Source organism: Dermacentor albipictus, chromosome 1 (assembly GCF_038994185.2).
Source record: "Dermacentor albipictus isolate Rhodes 1998 colony chromosome 1, USDA_Dalb.pri_finalv2, whole genome shotgun sequence".
NCBI lineage: Eukaryota > Metazoa > Arthropoda > Arachnida > Ixodida > Ixodidae > Dermacentor > Dermacentor albipictus.
The window spans coordinates 386630664-386645566 of NC_091821.1; the positions used below are offsets into that span (position 1 = coordinate 386630664).

Below are 14903 nucleotides of genomic sequence, written 5' to 3' on the forward strand. Positions count from 1 at the left end.
CCCTCCGCGCCCAGAACCCGCGGGGAGGGGCGCGGTTGCTGCTGACGAACCGCGGGCCCGCCGATCAGTTGATCCCCGCGCTCCGGACGCATCGGACGCGCACCGCCGTTTAGCGTCCTCTCCACCGCGCTGTGCCGTGCTCAACGGGACTTTTGACAGTTCCCCTCCCGTTCGTCGCCATCGAAGGAACGAGGCCACTCCGCACACTCCTTGCAGAGTGTCGCTGCTTTCTAGTTCTTCGCAGCAGTGAGGAGGGGGAGGCATTGGATGCTCGAGGCGTTCGCCTGTGGACTGAAGTTTCGAAACTTTCGCGTGTTCTCTCAAGAAGCGGAGAGACTCCGCTCTTACAGGTGTTCCCCAGCAGAACTGGACGAACGCAGCCCTTACGAGTGAAGAAAACCGTTTATTGTGAAAACAGAAGATAAACGCCCTTCCGCTGCACAAGTCGGTGAGTGTTCATTGATTTTCTGACGAGCTTAGAAGGTCTCCTTTCCGCAATAATTTTAGATTTTAGTTCACTGATTAGTTGACGAAAGGAAGCACGGCGTGTCGTCTACAGGAGGTCTCTTAGACTGATTGAAAGCAACTTTCAGTAGTTGTTGTATGAACAGCAGGTACGAGTCTTTGTACGGCCCGCATCAACGAGTGCTCACAGATCGATTGATTGTTTGATTGACTAATTGATGCTGAAGATCATCTGTATATAAGAGTTTCAGTCTCTAGTTCTCTGATGACGTGTCATAAATTGAATTGCAGCTTTTAATCTGGAACTTCACTGATAATACGCAGAGGCCAATGTGCCTGCCGTTTCAACAGTAAATTCTACTCTCTCTCTTTACTTGATAATACCGGTAAAACAAAAGAAGACCTCGCGTTTTTCCGCGCATGAAGTGTGCGAAATAATAGGGGAAACAACTCTAATCGATAGTGCTCTTCCTTTTTCTTGCTTTTTTTTGTGCGTGCATATAATGTGGGCGTGAGGCTAAAGTGCAGAGTGATTGCCTTCCCGAACGGGAAGGACAGCTCGGTGCCTTCATTTCGTTACATTCGCTCGCATGGACTCATTCTCCGATTATGTTGTCAGCCTGATTAGGCACTGTCAGAAGATGTAATTTCACTTGTTGACAAAAGTACATTATAAATATTCACGGCATTACCGCATTTTTCGTCAAGACATACGAGTGTAAAGTATACGGCAGGCCACAAACTCCATGCATTTGATTTAAACTTTTAAAATTGACGCGACATTTGATTGCTCGTAACTCGCGCATAACCAATGTAACCATAACCATAACCATAACCCCAACCATAGCCAGCTATATAAGACGTGCATTTATTCCACGCGCGCTCGGCTTTAGCTAGCAACAAAAGGCTCTGCCGTTCATATCCATAGCGCAACTCGGAAGACTGTAATAAACTGTTACTATCTGATGAGCATCTACCTCACATCACCAGAGCCTCAAATGCAGGGCCATAATTACATGAAGTGTAGATAGTTGTCTGCGGCGAAGCGGCGACGTGAAGTGTTGCGCAGAGCTACACATCATTCAATGCGATGAATGCTAATTTCACATTTCGAAAATTCCTTCGTAAGAGAGAAGGTAACGCTATACGAGCTTCATCCACAACGGTATGCGTAATCCCACGTTAAAGGCAATTTTCACCTAGCGGGAACAGTGGACATCCGCTGGGTGGGACCAGTAAGACCAATCTCCGTGCCCTCCAGTCTGTACAAGCTCAAGCTCTGCGAATTTGCCTTGGACTTCCCAGATGTGCATCCACGGCAGCAACAATAGCCATCGCGCACGACCACCCCATCAATACGTATCTTCAAGTCGACGCTTTAAGGATGCATATCCGACACTTCGCGCGACTTCCATCGCATCATCTCGCCTCCCTTCCTGCCACTCGACCTCGTTCAGCGTTTAGCAGGATTATTGCCGCCAACCACGGAACTTTACCATCAAACTTCACGCCTGCAGCACGACCATCTCTACCGCTGTGGTGCCTTCATCCACTCCAGGCTCTTCTTCATATTCCCGGTATCAAAAAGAAAACGGAGATGTCATCTTTTGCCCTCAAACAAACCGTGCTTTCATTCCTTCATGACAAACACAAAGAACGCATCCACGTTTACACGGATGGTTCTGTCTGCTCTAATAGCTCAGCTGGAGCAGTGGTTATTCCCGCAGAGTCTGTCACCCTCAAGTTCAAGACGTCTCACGTAACATCATCGACGGCTGCAGAACTCGCAGCTATCCGTGCTGCTTTAGAGTTTATTAGTCACAAATCGTCACAGTCATGGTCCCTTTTATGTGACTCGAAGGCAGCTCTCCAGTGTCTGATGTCCCCTTTCAACCACGGACCAAATATGCAACTAGTGGCAGACATCCGACTACTCCACCATCAAGCAATCAACAAAGGGCACAACGTCATCTACCAGTGGATACCGGGTCATTGCGGAATTGCGGGCAATCATCATGCGGATGACGCCGCCCGATCGGCCCACGACGGTGCCCGCGTTGTACCACTACCACTGTCACGAACAGACGCAGCCACAAGTCTTCGCTCTCTCGCCCGCGAGCTTACGCAGAATCTGTGGAACACCAGTGAGTTCACGAACGAACGTCTCCACAGACTGGATCCATGTCTGCAACTCCGGCTACCACCAGGGTTACCACGAGCGGAAGCAACACTTCTGTGCCGCCTGTGGCTCGGCGTCGCTTTCACGAACTCCTATTCATTCCGTATTGGAATGGCCGACAGCCCTACTTGCGGAACCTGCGACTGCGAGGAGACGATTCAGCACCTCCTTTGTGACTGTCCCAGCTACAAAGTGCCAAGAACAGTGCTCGTAACCGCGCTCGAAAAACTGGACAATCGCCCCTTTACAGAGGAGAAGGCTCTAGGACACTGGTCCAGACGGGCTTCGGCACTCAAGGCCTTAAAGGCTTTGCTGAAGTATCTAAGGACTTGCGAATTGTGCGATCGCCTTTGAGTGTTGTATCGCGTAGTATCGCGGTACTGCGTGAATTTCCTTAATTTTTTTTCTCCTCTTCTTCTTCTTTCTCCTTTTACTCCTTTTACCCCTTTCCCCAGCACAGGGTAGCCAGCCAGTACTTACACTGGCTAACCTCCCTGTCTTTCCTCCTCTTTGTCTCTCTCTCTCTCTCTCTCTCCGCTGCGTGGGCTGAGAGCCTGTGGCGTTTCTCTGCAGGAAATGGGTATGGCTCCCATCCGCGACGGCCCCATCCCGACGGCAATGTAATGCTGAAACTCTCGCGTGCCCAACTTTGCGCGCACAGAAAAGAAGCGCGAGTTGTCAAGGCTATTCTGCTGGTCCCCACGAAGGCGTATCTCGTTATAGCCGCGATATTACTCCGGGGAAGTAAAACATTATTCATCAGTGAAGTGGCAGGAACGTTACAGTAATGGTTATGTTAATCTATTTGGCAACGTGTTCCTAGTTGGATAAAAAAAAAAGCACTCACCACTCACCCTATTGACACTATGAGCAATGTGTGTAGTTTACCATGAGCCAAACTCTAGAGGATAACACGGGACTTGAATTTTTTTGTGAAATTCCAGCTCACAGCAATTTCACATAACATTCATGACAAGCGCCGATGTAGTGGCGATACAACGGAAAACAAGTAACGAAATTCGTGTGTTTTAGAGTCACGATATCACAAAACCAGGTAAGAAACCATGCGTGGCTACTGTTCCGCCTGATTGAAGCCTAAAACGGGCGCAGCGTCATTTAGAAGCGTCCGTCGCTGCAGCATTATGTCAAGGATGTAACTGTGCTATACTGAAGAAGGCGAAGTATAGTGTGGAAATGTTTCCCACAAGTCATCGAGTGCACAAGGGGACATTAAAGAGAATCATGTTCATCGTTATGCTAAACCGTCATGCTAGTTGCTCAATACAACAACAAACTTTGTGTGCTTATTAATGTCTCAGAATACGTCGCTATGAAAAAGCGTAAGGAATCCTACAACAAAATTATATTTCTTGGTTTCAACAATTAAGAGTGAGAAATCACTTAAGCTTTCCAAAAAACTTTGATCCCAGTTAGCCTCAAGCAACAATATTTATTAGAGTTCCAAAGCAATGAGGTGAACACACGCCTTTGATTCACAGAGAAAAAGTCAAGAAAAAAAATGCTTGTTATACCAGTTAAGGAGCGCGGTACACTTTGTGCATTTTGCAAAAAATAAATGTATATACAAAGGGCACCGATAGAAATTATGCGAGTTGTTTGGAGCTATAGTCCACGAGGCTTGATCTATATTCTCTTCTACTAGCGTCATTGACGATACATCCCACATTCAGAGCAGCATTTAGTCTTTTCAAGAAATCTGTTCCTGTGATAGGACATCTGTCACCCAAAGTTCACGCTCACGTGGTTTACGGCTTTTAAATTCATTATTTAATAACGTTTGCGTTATAATAACAAAGCAAAACTTTTCCAACCCTCTAGCTTAATGTTAAAGAATGGTTTTTAGTTCCACAATTGAAAGGAAAAAGAAAACCTAGACAGAATAAAAAAAAACATTAAGGGCTTCTCAGACTTCAATATCCTGCGCAAGTGCTTACTATGTCCGACAGACACTTGCACACTTTCAAATAAAGCACAAATTTCATGGAATAAGCCCCTTTCGTTGACAAAAGCCCCGGTATCTTGCATGAGCCTCTGTCAATGAAAATGACTTATTCGGGGAAAAATCGGTGCCTTATTTGGCAATGTGTATCCGTCTGTCGGACACACTAAGCACTTGCACAGGATATTGAAGTCTGAGTAGCGCTTAATATTTGTTTTCTTCTGCCTAGCCTTTCTCTCTTTTCAATGTGCAGCTAGAAAACATGCCTTAAAATTAAAAAACAAAAATTGGCAGAGACACTTAAGATTGCTTACGTGAGGAAAGCATTATAGTCCCTTTGGTGAAATGTACTTCTCCGCGCATTGCTTGTCCGCGCACTCTCTCCTGCCTTCTAACTGCGCCTGGGTATGGCAAAATCAAGACGCGCCAAGCGTCTGAATGCCCTCGCGTGCCCGCGAGGAATTCATAACTCGAAGGACCACTTGGTATCGTTCAATTGGACATTTAGTGCAGCTTTTAGAATCTCGTTGCGTTTCTCTTGACGTACGCAGCTTCGCCGAACTGGGGGAGAGAGCTGAGAGAAAGTGAAAGGATCGCGCAGCATTGCGACGCGGCGAGGGTGCGTGGAGCCAGGCGGGGGAGAAGGAGCGGTGTGGCGGGGACACAGGTGGTTTGACGTAATTTGTCTCGGACAAAAACCCGCTCGCTCGCTCCAGCGGATTTCAAGAAGCTACCAGATACATGGCACCGGAGTTAGCATGCAGCAGAGCTAAGGCGCGGCGGTTGCCGCCGCGTCGTTTCGATGCAGCGTCTGGCGCACGACACCGACGCATACGGAGTCTCAACAAATCGCCTCTGTTGCGGCGGGCGCCTCAAATGGCGCGCCGTCCCGACTGAAACCCCTCACAGGGGAATACGGCATGGACTTTTCTGAAGCTTTCACTCCCTCCAGCTCCGCTGATCTCTGGTGTTTGCGATAGCAGAGACACGCAGTTTTGTTTTACACACTTACTTTATACACTCATGACGTAGCACGGCACCACTTCCTCCCCATTGGATAGGTGCCCATTGACGTACGCATTAGGACACACCTTTCGACATGACGTTTGCAATGACTCGCGCACTGGGCACAAACCGTGGACCCGCCGTTAAGTCGGGGAAACGTGCTCGTCTCGCACCCCGGAGGCCCGGGTTCCAATCCCACCCAGGTCGAAATTCACCGAATTTTCTTTGCGAAACGATTGAAATACTTTGTTTACAGGAACCTGCCTCAGTAATTTGACGTTAGTTTGAGCAATTTTAATGTTTCTTTACTTTTTGCGCCGTTGGCCCTGTTTGGCACCATGGCTCGGTGGTGACGCCGACGGCGCTTGACGTTCGCGTAATAGGACGTTTAATGCTTTCGCATTAAAAAAAAAAACTAGCCCATCATAATCATCATCACCATCAGCAGCAGCAGCAGCAGCAGCCTGGTTACGCCCACTGCAGGGCAAAGGCCTCTCCCATACTTCTCCAACTACCCCGGTCATGTACTAATTGTGGCTATGTTGTCCCTGAAAACTTCTTAATCTCATCCGCCCACCTAACTTTCTGCCGCCCTCTGCTACGCTTCCCTTCCCTTGGAATCCATTCCGTAACTCTTAGTGACCATCGGTTATCTTCCCTCCTCATTACGTGTCCTGCCCATGCCCATTTCTTTTTCTTGATTTCAACTAAGATATCATTAACTCGCGTTTGTTTCCTCACCCAATCTGCTCTTTTCTTATCCCTTAACGTTACACCTATCATTCATTTTTCCATAGTTCGTTGCGTCGCCCTTAACTTAAGTAGAACCCTTTTCGTAGGCCGCCGGCTTTCTGCCCCGTACGTGACTACTGCTAAGATACTAACCCATCAAGAAGCTCTGATGCCTTAGCTTAACCTGAAAACATTGATTGAAATCATATGCACCAGCTTGCACAACCTTTACTTACGTATGGTAACAAGTTTATTCAAGTTATTCACCACTGTACCAAATTTCATCAATCGTTCGCAAAGTCCAAGATGAGGCCATCAAAAAAGATTAAAATCAATTTAGATTTCGCATTCAACTCCATGAGACGACGCTATTGCGTATTCGTAAAGTGCCTCTCCAATCTTCACAAACACAAAACCGCGTGTAACAATGACCAGCGGGTTCAACATTGACGGGTCAAAACAACATAACTCGGAGTTGTGGACAAAATAAGGCCACTTGGATTTACAAATCCCAGGAAACTTGCAGCGTGTCAGCGAACGTGCATGGACGCCGTCTTTACACGCAAATTATGTGTGAAGAAAACTCCTTTTTCTTTACCTGAAGAGATACATTAGGGATTACGAGATCATCTTAGAGGCGCTTGAATAAATAATTAGGCGCACACTTAGGCGTACAAATTAGGCGCGCAAATTAGCGCAAAAGAATACCAACCACAAGCTCGCCTCAAGAACCCAATACTTTCCTTAATTCAGACGCACAAACCAATATTGACGTGTACTTTGGAGAGCACCCAACGCCAAGTTTGGACTGCGGTCCTGAATTTATAGTTATTATAGGCGTAGAAGAACATCCGCTTTATCGCATAATGCCTGGTCCGGGTACTCTGTTTGCATGGGAGTATGTCCTTGCGTGTTTCGAAATATTAATTGCGGTCACTCATTGCTTAAACGTCGTAGCATTCAGCTTCCACGTCACAGAAGCTCATATAAACATCGCAGCTTCCACATTGAATGTCCTGCCATTCGACTAAATGTCGCGGTCTTTACATGCATCACAGCATAAACGGATCACGTCAGTACCATGATACTCAGTCATTACAGCTCATTCGCGCCGTACAGCGTGAAGCGTTGCGTACTGTTTTTAACGAGCTCTCCGATTCCCGCTCGCGATTCCAGTTGTCGGAGGAGCAGAGTGCGTATTTCTGGCGTTGAATAATGACGCCGTAAAATGCAGATTGGTGGCCCCAAAACTTGCGTTGCAGCAAAAAAAAGAAAGAAAAAATCATTTTTGTTTTACAAGTTAAATTTTACCGGGAAAACTTCAGCCATTGCATGTGCTTCTACATTGCGCAAGCGTATGCTACTGCACTCTGTCACCAAGTGACTACAGACTTAACTTTTTCCACAAGGTGGCGATCGGCGAATGCAGTTCTCTGCACAGCGCACTGGTCCATGACGTATTCAAATGCGAGCCCTTCTGTAGCGATGCGGCCTTGTTACCACAGCAATGCTTCGTTGCTGCTTCGGACGGCGCCGTACTGCGTATGTGCCTGTCTGTGCAATGCGTCCACCTTTAAATTCTTATTAAAGGCGCGGAAAGAGAACGCACACAAATATCGTGGCGCAACACTAGAATATGTGCATGTCGTTTTATTTTTTTTTTCATTGCCATGTCTAGCTTCGCGCCATTCATAACAAGACATAGTAAACAGCGCCTACTTGCTCAGCAACAAGTCCTTTCGCACACTTGTAAGCTATTCAGACTACAAGTGTAAGGTTTTCCCTATACAATGTTCGGTAAGGCGTGGACCCCATGGGGCTTACCCACGGGTTTAAGTGGTCATCTTCGCCCCGACGCGTCTTTGGTTGGTTCGTTTTCTAGGTCATTCTATACTAAGCCATTTGGTGGCCTCGCGCAGCTTTTTATTTTTTTTTTATTTCGCTACATTTCGCACTATTACTCACACATTCGTGACGCAGCCGGAATTCAGTCTAAAGCTGCGACCAAATGTCGCATCATTTAGATCACACAAAAATTCTGCAAATACACCGAACATGTTGAATTGCGTGTGAAGCGAAGCTTTAGTGCAGCCGTATAATTCAAACGCTGTAAAACTAAGCGCGATGCGCTCACTTGTATATACATCATCCATGCAAAGTGACATCTCACCAAACGTTACTGTTTAAGCACCGTATCAGTCAGAACATCAATGCCATGCAATGCGTACGTTTACATGCCCCACCCTTCATGCGCTCCAAGCCGAAACGCAAGCAGCACAGTTTATGACAGTGCACACTGCGAGACGTCGACGCAGTGACGTCACGAGGACGAAGACAACGTCTGATGTTTGTCGAGGGAAGAACGGTGAGGGCTGGTGCTTTGCTGAGAGAAGTACTACGCAAAAAAAAAAACAAGGGGTAAGCTTGACTACTATCATTACTCTTGGTTCATTATCGCGTCCATGGCCTAATGCAAACCGGCGCGCGCCAGGTGCTTTCATGTGAACGCGGTGTCACGCGCACGTGCATCTAGACGCTAAGCACGCGCATATTCGACAAGGCAGCGGCAGCAGCAGCAGCAGCAATGGTCAGGCAAATCTGGGAAGGTGCGCTGAGAAAGCTCTTCCCTAATGACCGACTCGCACTTACCGAGTCTCGTGTCCAGAAGCCTGTGCGATACCATAGGTCTACTGCACTGTCCGAGTCTGACCTAATTACCGAATCGCTTCGATACTGATTGTGCTCGCGCATCGAAGAAACAGGCACCAGTGACATGTACCTTATTCTTAAGAGACATAAGTCTTTGTCTCCGTCTGCCCACGAAAGAATTGCTCTTGTTGAGAGTCTAATGTTTCCGTGTCATTTAACTTGGGCTGTCGCCCACAAACTTTAAAGGAGCTAAAGCTGCAGCCCGTTAGCAGCTGCTCTTAGAAGACTGCGAAAATGCAGAAGAGTGCCGAATCTTCCTGTGCGGATGAATGCGGCTGACTTGTAGAAATCTACAATTCTAATTTAAAAACGTTGCTTCACAAGTAGGCGCAGTTCGGAAGAATGCCCCCTCAAGCGATAACAAACTTCTACGTCGCCCTTTCTTTCTTTATCCATGGTGGGGTCCAGTCACTGTTTTTATTTTTTTTTTCTGAGCATCTGAGCTGTCACTACCTTTTTGAAAAGCGCTTGGCACCATACAGGTTGCCGTGTCGTATCCCTCAAAGCAAATGTGACCAATTTTTCTCCTGCTCAGCCACCCGCGTTAGTATTTCTTGCTGCCCAGGAAATTTACGCGCATACAATATACTGAGAATCTTTATTCAGCCCTGTTCGCGCATGTTTGCATACTATTTTGCATTTTCTGGCAGCGAATAACAGAATTCATTTCTCCCCATTCCATTCCATTCCATTCTATCGCGCCAAACGTTTGGCCTTGAATGACGGGTCCGCCTTCCTTTCGGTAAACATTAAAAAAGGACAGAGACGTTCAAAGTACAATCATACAAGAATTGTATTCGTCAGTATATGTGACATGTAATAAACAGCTACCGGCTCAATTTTTCGAAGAGTACTGTAAAACTAGCTTGGAGGCACATGTGCTTAAAGCAGCGGAGAAATTGAGAACCAATAACGTTAAAACACGAAAGTGCACATTGCAGTGACTTTCTTTTCCGTTTTTGCTGTTAATCGTTTACTTACGTCGGCAATCTGAATATGTCCTGTTCTTTATGTTGTGGTTGTTCTGTTTTTATGGTTATCGATACAGTGAGTTAGAGAATACAACCACTGCGATAAACCTACAAACATGAATTCCGAGAGAACAGGATGTGCAAGAGTATCCCTTCTGCAAATTCGCAAGGAAAGCTCCTTACTCTTCTTTTCTTACGAAACTCATTTACATGGATTTATATGTTCTATGAGCGCATATGCATTTATATGGTGTTATAGCGAGTTTGCCGTCTAAACTATGAACTGTTCCCGCTGTAATAGTGGTAAAAAAACAATCGTAATCATCCCTAGTTCCACAATATAGGCATAATGAGCAGAGCACGAGGCTTAGAGGGCACGTTTGATATTCACTCGAAAAAAAAAAGGCTAGCATATCAGCGGATATCCCCACCGACCAGTGCAGGCGGCATTAACCTTATAAAGCCTTCCACCATGTGTTTTAAATGCACAGAAACGAGTGCACAATCGCACACTCAAGCCTAAAACCCACATTTACGCGACACAACACGGGTTTTCTTACTCGCCTGACGGTTCAACGGTCACTAATGTTTAACGAGCTTCCCCATTCACTGGCATTGTCTTATCCAGCTAACCAGTGGCCAGAAAATATTGGAAGAGTGGATATACCGGGTGTTTGAGCGAACACTTTCAAAATATTTTAAAGGTTGCCTGTGGCAAATAGCAAAATTATAGTTCATGTGCTGGTCTACCCGAAGAGCTATGCCGGTGCCGGTGCCGTATATGCCGGTGCGTTTCCTCAATAAAAACGCAATCGCAAGCCTGGGCACTCCTTGCGTGCTTTTCGAGCAAACGTGTTGGTTGGATGGCACCGAACGAAAGAAGAGAAAGAGAAAGGAAGAAAGCGAGATAAATATTACATGTGCACAGTACCGAGAACGACGCTGTGCTACTGATAGCCCTACTCTGCGGACATCTCCAGGAGCTCAAGTGAGATGGATCGCTGGTTTCGGAAGCGTTAATGTCGTCTAAGTACTTCCCCCCGAAAAACGTAAGGAAAGTCGAGAGAGGCCTAGCGTCCTCGCTGGCGTTGCGGGCAGAAAATGAAAAGAAATTATATCGAAGCTGAGGGACCGGCAGACTGTGCTGCGATGTTCTCAGGGGTCTCGTCGTCGGCGGCGTCAAAGAAAACGCCGTTCTGTGCTTTCTTTCACTCGCTGCTGACCACTCGCTCTAAAGGGTCGTTCAGCTGCGGACTGCCTTTTCGTTTTAGATTCTCAATCAGCTAGATGGAAAGCCGTTCACCTTGAACAAGATCTTGGGACCATGGCCTCGCATATCGCAGCTACAAAAGGCCACAAAAGCGCTGCTGCGATATTTGAAAGTGACCGGATTGAGTCAGCGTCTGTGATCCGGACTGAGTGACGGACTGGTATCTCCAGGGGACTTTCTCTTGTTTTAATTTTTCCGTCCCCCTTTCCCTTTCCCCAGTGTAGGGTAGCCAACCGAGCTCAGTCCTGATTAACCTCTCTACCTTTCATTTATCATTTTCTCTCTCTCTAGATTCGCTATCCACGGGCGTACCGGGAACTCTTTCTGTAGGAGGCATCTGGCCGTCTCGGCATTTTTTTTGGCATACTGCGCAAGCCTTAGCTTCCACGGCGCTTGGGCACAACGGTTATACAGTCGTGTTTGCAAGTGGTACCGCCATAAGTTCTTGGTGTTGTCTCCAAACACTTCTAGCACAGGGACGTCTTAGGTCGCCGTATCAGCGAACACGAGAAAACAGCTGTACACTTGGACACTCGTCAAATTTCGGAGCGTTCATTTTTTTTGAAAACTGACTAAAGGCATTCAGTTCGCGAGCATACAGCGTGAACGCTACCTCGACAGTGGTTTCACCATCGCCACCATGCACTAAGTGTGGATATGCTGGATTGAATTTCGATTTTAATCTATTGCTCCCTTCATATGCAGGGTGTTTCTCGTAACTCCAACCAAGGCCTTAAAAACAAAGTGGTTAGCCAGAGCTGAATGAAACCAACGGCGTATGGTGCGTCCTCAAGTGGCACTCCTTAGAGTATTCTTTATATTCCGCTTAATTAGTTAACTAACTAAGGTGAATTATGCAACATTTTTATTATTCACTTTAGGGCCAAGTGCGTCTCGTTGCGTTAGAGAGAGACGTTCAGAAACGACTGAGCCATTTCTTTTTTTCGGCATTTAATGAAAGCCCGTGAAATGTGAAATAAAACCACGTGGTTGCGCTCATCCGCTATTATATTGCAGCGCTCTCAACTGCGCTTCGCGCGAAAGAACCGCACGCGCGGACCGTGGCCGAGTGAGCGGACGCGTGCGACGCATCGGTCTCACAGTGCGTCAGCATCTTTGGCTGTGGCACACGGACAGGAAGCCCTGTGCTACCCTATAAGCGATAAGACTCGACGCGAGGTTCCTTAGCTGCGTGCTTCACTCCAGTATCAGGATGCTGACCAAGTGTTCTGCTAACCGGAAGTGATGTGTGTAGAGCGGTGGTGCGCGTATAGCTGCATTGTAGACTGAATGTCGCATCATCATTACTAAGCAGTCACGTGCCTGTCGGCGCCCTCCTTTGCATCCCGAAATCTTATATATATATATATATATATATATATATATATATATATATATATATATATATATATATATATATATATATATATATATATATATATATATATATATATATATATATATATATATATATATATCAGGTCTCGTCAGACGCGCTGGTCACGCTTTTGTGCAGCCTCGGTAATCACAGTCGTTCCTTTGCCCTGCCGACGGCAAAACTTTCCCTCGACACTCACGGGCCCCACTCGGTGCCTCCTTGTCCTCGTACTTTCTCGGATCCTCGAGTGCACTAGGCACTAAACGGAACTGAAGGAGCCGACGTGCTTACGAGCAGCTAAGATGGGTGAATTTGGATGCAGCGTGCGCTTGTCGAGCGCCGCCGCTTTCGCCTCTCCAACCACCGGCACTCGTCCCACCGAGAGCAGCAGCTGGTGCCCCCCTCGCTGGCGAGTCGCCGTTCATATAACCTAGACTCCGCTAATTCCACCCCTGCCCACCGCCGCCTTGAGAAAATCTTCGGTCGCCACTCGGACGCCCTCGTGGTAAAAGGAAAGTGCTTCTCGAATGAGCTTTTCGAATTTCCATGGCACTCAATCGCTTTGTTTAGTTTTGTGTTGAGAGGCTTCGCAGGCGAGTTTCTTCGCCGATGTCATCGAAACGTACAGGAAGGCCCACTGGTGAAGTCAACGCCGCATCGGTAATTCGTGAGTGAATGCAGGTCAATTGTGAGCCGATGTCCTCGCCAATAATTGTGTAATAATATAAGCCTACGTAACACGTCCCAGCAAGCACTTTTTTGGTGTGAAGCTGTTATGGCCATTAAGGGTTCGTTTGAACAATAATCAGGTGTTCATGTTAAGATTGAACAGTGCGCTACATTTTTTCTTTCTTGAACTGTGTTTTCTGGTTCTTTTTTCGTCATCTCCTGGCTCATTATCCCTAGCAACGGCTTCAGGCGTGATGCTATTCTGGTTTGTTGTATTAACCACACTTAAAGTAATGCACTAGAACTACTACTTTTGCGGGACAAAATATTTCCTGAACATGTAAGGCGCATACGCCATGTTATTTTTGTATCGATTGACTCAGTTGTGGCATGCGGTTTTGTCAATAGCACTGCGGTTTCACATTTAGGCTCTAATAGTACGACTTGCAGAGCTTGGAGGAAAGTGGTTGACATCGACTGTTCATGACAATAGCAAGTAGGGATCTTTGTATAATGAAGCGAGCAAATATTCAGGTCATAAGCGCTTATTCGTAATCGCGCAGTTTCTTTTGCTCTCTAATGTCACCATCTCTGTGCGCGGAAAGAACAGTTTTCGCCGTATAATACTGAATAATTACTCAGAAAACACTTCACGCCACAGGAATGAGTAGAATAAATGTATCTGGGAGACTTTTTTTGTTAATTTAATCTGAATGAAGAAAGCGTACAAGGAAGTCGAATGAAGCGAGGGAAAATTATTTTTTACAATGAATTTAAATGTAGAAATAAATCCCAGAGCAGCTAAGCATTTCTTATGAGGGGTGAATACGAAAGCATTTAATTTCCAATCGAACGCCGCCGCGTGGTCCCTTGGGTTTTGCGCTGCACGTAATGCTTTTCAGAGTTTTGATGCCGGTTATGTTACCAAGTTCTGCGATTAAATTGGCGGGCGTTATTATTTTTTTCCCCGCAGTTTCCACGTTCACACCGCAGTACGTGGTCGAGTACTTTAAGCGCATCGAATTCCAACACTGGGGCAGTGCGCATGCACACGTTCTGCTGTGGCTGAATGCGGCGCCTGGTGAAGAACTCGGCCTGCGCATGCACGCCTCTATACGGAGCAGAGCGGGTGAAACGGAACACCTGCTGGGAATCGCTAGGGCGCCAGGTGTTGCGTCAGGGGAGAGGGCGTCAACGCGAAGTGCATCCGCCTCCTCGCTAGTTTTTCGGCGTTCTTCTGCTCCGTCACTTCGTCTGCGGTGTATCGGCGTGAACGGCCACGTCTCGCTACTGCCGAGGTTGCGGCCGCCATCGATGTAGATGTTTCAGACGCCATAGCGGTACATGCTGCCCGAGCCACCAGGCCTCACCGGCGTCCTGCGCGACGAGAGACGGAGGAAGCAGCAGCGGCCATCAAGATCAGCAGGCGCTCACCTGTCGCGCTATCGCGGCGGCAGGTCTTCCCTTTTGCCCGTTCTTCTCCGTCGAGGTGCGCCCATGACGTGGTGTCGCCGCCAATGGGAATTTAGTTATCATTGCGCTGCTACGGAAGCCGGCTTTTTCGC

The 14903-nt window shown here is 47.1% G+C and overlaps 1 protein-coding gene across 2 annotated transcripts in view; it reads left to right on the plus strand.

Annotated features, from left to right (window-relative positions):
• The first annotated feature begins 259 nt into the window (after positions 1-259).
• LOC135902475 (calcitonin gene-related peptide type 1 receptor-like) overlaps positions 260-14903 on the plus strand; it is a 294018-nt gene continuing 279374 nt past the window's right edge. Inside the window, exon 1 of one of the 2 annotated variants that reach the window (XM_065432571.2) lies at positions 260-448. The gene's annotated coding sequence lies outside the window, so the exon portion shown is untranslated. The remainder of the gene's footprint in view (positions 449-14903) is intronic. The other variant, XM_070531981.1, reaches the window with a different exon arrangement.